Here is a 6000-nt window from a genome sequence, read left to right on the forward strand (position 1 = left end):
CTACATTAAACTGCTTCTGCCTTTTTCATTCATTAAAAAAGTGTTGGATAATTATTGAAACTAACCTGAGGTAGTTCAATGCATTTTCCCAAGTGACTTGTAAAATCTTTTTTACTTCCTTGCTGTCTCTGAGAACCATTATCTTTTCAAAATGTAGGATCCTGGGACTCAGGGGCAGCTGTAATTATAAATATTTTCTTCTTTGTTGAAATCAGTTGCTGTATACAGAAAACATATTCCTAACTAATTTTAATGCAATATTGTCTTCTTGTTTTAAATTCAAATGTCTAGTATCCATGGTTGGAAAGGGGGATTGACATTAAAAAACTTGTTTTCCCACAGTCTAGATTTTATTACAAAAAGCCTTCTCCATCAGTGACTACTTGGGAATTTTCCTGTCATCGCAGTTTAAGAAACCTTGTCTCACAGTTTACTGTCCAGGAATAATATCACCCAATGTTGCTCACATATTCAAGTCGGTGTTTTTCCAGCCCAGAGGACTAGGGCTAGTGTCACCAGCATGCTGAAAATCTCTTCTAAGTGTTTACATTTCTTTCAGGTTCAAACCTAACTGTGCTTCTCTCCACTCTCCTTTCATCTGAGACTAACACAGCCACGGGTCAAAAACTTCGTCTCTAATTTTCTTTATAGTCCACAACTCTCAGTTCTCTGGGGAGGAGATTCCTCTCCTCGCGAGCCTCCCTTATGTTCTTCATACTTAAGAACATTTCCTACAGAAACGAATTTTAATAAACACAATTGTGTCAACCAGGATTTTTAGGTTATGCTTCCATAGAAACATCTCTAGACTCTCAGTTGGATAAAACAAACATTCATTCTGCGTGTACATTATTAGTTAACTATGGACGCTACTTTCTTCTGTACTTATTCCATCACCCAGTCTGAATGGAAATGTTGATGGTGCTGTGACAGAGGGTAAAGAGAGTTCTGGAGGGTATAGTAGCAAAAACACAAATACTCTAGTCCAAAAGAGGTTCATACATCATTTGCATTCAAATTCATTGGTCAGAGCAAATCATATGGTCACACATATTTCAAGTGGGACTAGAAATATAATTCTATCTTGTGCCAGGAGTGATAGCAGCCATGATACTGTGCATAGCTCTAAAGGATTCCACTACAATATTTAAATTAAAATTTCTCTTGGAGAAACTAGATAGACTGAGGAAGAAAGAGGAGGAAGACAAGGAACAACAGGAGGAAAGTTAGTGAACTTTGAGAGCTTAAGTATTGGTATCTTCTCCACTTCCTAGACACTTCAATGGAAGCCACATGACATAGCAAGAGTTAGGACCAAATATCTATTCTTGCTACTAGAAAATAGACTAGTCATGTTCGCTGGGAGGGTTTGGGAACCAGCAGAGTAAATCCTAAACATCTCTGTATGATCAATAAAGATCCTCATGAACTGGGTCCTGCTTATCTCTTTGTCTGTTATTTTATATTCTCTATCCAAATGAAGATGAATGAAATCTTTATTCTTTATTATGCTACTCTGTTTTTCAATAACCATTTCTTTAATAAACCTGGTTACTTTTTTATTCATCAATTGAATTATTACAGTAAGATCAGCCCACAACTCCTGCAACTAAAGTTGTCCTTTCTGATGTAATACATTTTTTTGTTTCATAAGATTGTATTCATTAAAGCACTTTGAACCCTGTAGCTTTTTGTAATACATTGAGCATAATACTGTTGGGAATATTATAATTTTGAAATAGGAAAAGATCCCAAGCTCATAGAATTTAATCCCTTTCTATCTCCAAAGAAGGTGACAGATCCAGATACCAGTATCAAGGTGGATGCTTTGATTCATGCCTCTTGCTGTATTCTGTTGCTGCCTGAGATATGTCCTTTGAACTCTTCATTCATTTTATAAAAATTTTCTTTTCTGGCACTTTCTTGACCCTAATGTAGACCTTTTAATCTTGGAGTCTGTTAAAATTAATAACAGCTGTGAAATTTATAACCATAGGGATAAATGTTTTTATATTAGTGACATTTTCCTTTAGGTGGTGCTTGGTTTTCTTGACTATCAATTACCATTATTGTCTACCTTTACAGGTAGAATCACTGCTTTTTTTTCCCCCTGAGCTTTAAAACTAAAAATCTCTCCCTTAAGTCATTTCTCAGTTTTTAAAGCCAGAAGACTTTTGGCATGGAATCATGGATTGGAAGCAGCCCTGTCAAATATCTTTTTCAAACTCTCATTCATGCAGAAATAACCTCTTTAACATGAGAAAGAAATAGATATCCAGTCTCTTTAGAACTCTTCCAGTGATAGAGCACTTACTACCTTATAGATCTAAATACATTCTTTTGTGGAGGGTAAAGGGGTTTGGAGATAGATCATAATGTTGAAATGGTTTAAAATGTCACAATACTTATATTGAACCAAAATGTATCTTCATGTGCCTCCCATGCATTAATTTTATATCTGCTCTTTTTGAACACAAAGAACAAGGCTAAAACCCTTTTTGTATTTGTTCTTCACACATTTGAAGTTAACTTCCATTTATTTTCTTAAGTTCATCATGTCAAGTGTCTTTCTTCTATGAGATGTATCACAGTTTTTATTGCTCTCCTTTGGAAACAGGCATTTGTCACTGTCACTCTTTAGTGCATAGTGCTGCATGTGTGAATCTTCTATTACTGGAATTGCACAATATGTTGCATGATGAGTTAGTTCCTATCACACATGGAGTAAATATGCCTTAGACAAAGTAGGAGTAAATGTGCTTTCGATAAATTTTTGTGCCCAAATGGGAAGAAGTAAACTCACTCATTTGTCTCAAAAGTGGGTGTGAGCATGTATGCATATTGTAGGGAAGTATACTAATGGAAATATGGGTAATAGGAATATCAGTTATATGGCCACACCTCATAAAAACTGCATCTCCTTTAAGGCAGAGTAATGAATGCAGTAGTCAGATGACACCTCTGCTAACTTGAAGGGCCCTTCAGTAGTTCTCTTTTTAAAAGCAGGCATTAAGTCATTTTTACTTTGGGATTCTGCCATGCCATTAATATAATTTATTTTTTCTACAATCTCTGCTTTTCATCGTGGTTCTCTTTTACTTTGACTGCCAGAATCAACTAAAGAACTGCTTCCTCATATTTACAGATCAAATTCCTGAAAGAATATTTTGTCCATATAATCATCCTTTTCTGTGTTTTATAACAGTGTATATCATAGATTACTCTGAATACTATCAATTGTCTTCTTTGGGTCTGATGACATCCCCTGGGTCAATTTGGTATGGTAAGGAAAGTATGGGTGCATATGTTTGAGGCTTCCTTTCAATAAAGAAATGCCCATAGTTTTCATCTTATCAAGAGCTCTGGCCACTGTTGTACCAATATTTTTATGGATTCCTCTTTGGTATTAAGGGAAAGTGAGCCATATTATTCAAGTGGATCAAGTCATTGTCTCTAAGCAGGATAGGGCAACTCTTCAGAGGAGAGTTCCCTTAGGAACTTTCCTCTCTTAAGAAGGGCTATTGGTTATGAAGTAACAGGTAAGGGAAGAACAGGTAACTCTATTGGAAAACCTCATTGTCAGGGACAATAAGATAAACTTACTTACAAACTAAGCCCAATACTGAGCCCATTGTAGATCTCAAGAAATGCTTTTGAATTTGTGAAAAACACTTGAACAACAGAGAGACCCTGGAATTGCTTTAACTAGAGATCATTGAAAAGAGAAACCTATTTCCCCTAGAAATTATTGGCTTTGGGTGAATAGAAAGCAGAAGACTAAACTTCAAGACAAAGGGGAGGGGGGTTAACAAAATAAATAAATATTTAAAAAAAACAAAACTTAAAGACGACTGGTTACTTAGCCAATATAGCATCATTTATTTAAATAATTATTTAATATTTTACAGAGGGAAAAGTCTGATAATTCAGAGCTCTAGACAAATTTGTGGATATCATTTCATCTGAAAAGATTAAGCTTACTTTCTATTGTCCTGAAAAGTGCAACTTGACACAATGGATGAAGTTAAAAGTCTGCTTTTAAGTGTATATGTGAAAAATCCACAGTTAGCAATGTTCTCAGTGGGATGGACTGAAACCTTTCCTGCTGGGATAAGAAACAAGAAGAGGATGCCCACTATCAACACTGTTATTCTTTAGAATGGCCATTATCAAAAAATCCAGAAAATTATAAGTGGAAAAGATGTGGAGAAATAGGAACACTCCTCTAATATAGGTGGGAATGTAGAATGGTGCAGCGTCTGTGGAAGACAGTTTGGCAGTACCTCAAGAAGCTGAATGTAGAACTGCCATGTGATCCAGCAATCCTTTTACTAGGAATATATTCAGAAGAAGTGGAAGCAAGTACACGAACTAACAGTTGCACACTGATGTTCATAGCAGCATTATTCGCAATTGCTAAAATATGGAACAAGGCCAAGTGTCCATGAACTGATGAATAGCTAAATAAAATGTGGTACATACATACAATGGAATACTATTCAACTGTAAGAAGAAATGAAGTTGGGTGTGTATGACAACATGGATGAAACTTGAAGATATTATATTGAATGAAATAAGCTAGATGCAAAAGGACAAATATTGCGTGGTCCGACTAAAGTGAGTTAAACTATGAGTAAACATATGGAGGTAAACTCTATAGTATAGGTTACTAGGAAACAGAATATGGCTTGATAATGGGAGCTGATTCTTAATGAATGTAGAGTTTTTAATAAGGTTTATTGTAAAAGTGTGGAAGTGAATACAGTTGATGGTAACACATAGTGTAACTAACACTGCTGATTTATAGATGTGATTGTGGTTGAAAGGGGGTAGTCTGTGGATGTAAATATCAATTGAAAGAAAACTAGAGAATAATCTAGGGTATGTATAACATAGTGATTTCATTTGTGGATGAAGATTGTGGTTAATAGTATAAATGTAAGGATGTTCTTCTGTTAGAAAGTATTAAGAATATGGTGATACATGGGAAAATCACAACTAATGTAACTTATGGTCCATATTTAACAGTAATATTGTAATATTTTTGCAGCATTGGCAAAGAAGTTTTCTCAGTTCTAAGGAACAACCATAGGAGTATATAAAGGGATATGAGATTTTTCCTTTGGAGTAATGAAAACATTCTAAAATTGACTGAGGTAATGACAGCCTCTGGAATGAAAAGGAGAGCCACTTAGTGTATACTTTGAATGGATTGTACAAAACATGGGGCTGTATAACACAGGGAATCCAATGGTGGAAGATGGACTGGCATTAAGAGGACAAATATGAGAATGTTTTCCCATGAACTATAACAAATGTATAATGCTTATAAGGGTGCAAATTAGGTGGATTGAGGGAAAAACACACCAAATATAAGATTTGGGCTATAGTTAGGAGTAGTACTTTTATTATACTCCTTCATAGTTTGCAACAAACGTTTCACAACAATGCAAGGTGTTGATGGTGGAGTGATGTATTGGAGCCCTGTATAATTATATGCATGTTTGTTTTATAAGTTCAAAATTTTACTATACATGTTTATGAATGTTCATTATGAATGATACCATTCAATAAAATTTTATTTAAAAATAGATCTGCTTTTGTTTAATTTAAAGACTTTCTATATTAGAGCTCTTAAAAGATGAATTAGCATTTTAAAAGTAGTATCTCAATCTTCAAAGAACTCTAATTGATGGCCACTTGGCTTGGTAGCTTTGAAGAGAATCCCAGCATCAGATTACTTTTAAGTGTACTTTTAAGTCCTTCCTTCACTTCAGTTAATCATTTTCTTTTCATCCATATTCATACAGTTTTCATTTTGATCAGTAATGGCGAATACCTAGTCCAAGTATTAGTAATCTCCTTCCTCTGAATACCTGTGACAGACCTCACTAATCAAGTACAACCTTCTTTTCCATTGAATAGCCACTAGTAGACTGAAGTTGGCACTGTTGACTAAACTGATCTGATAGTAACTTCAGACCTAAGTTCATATCTGAT

The sequence above is a fragment of the Dasypus novemcinctus genome, chromosome 9 (genome assembly GCF_030445035.2).
Source record: "Dasypus novemcinctus isolate mDasNov1 chromosome 9, mDasNov1.1.hap2, whole genome shotgun sequence".
NCBI classification, from domain to species: Eukaryota; Metazoa; Chordata; class Mammalia; order Cingulata; family Dasypodidae; genus Dasypus; species Dasypus novemcinctus.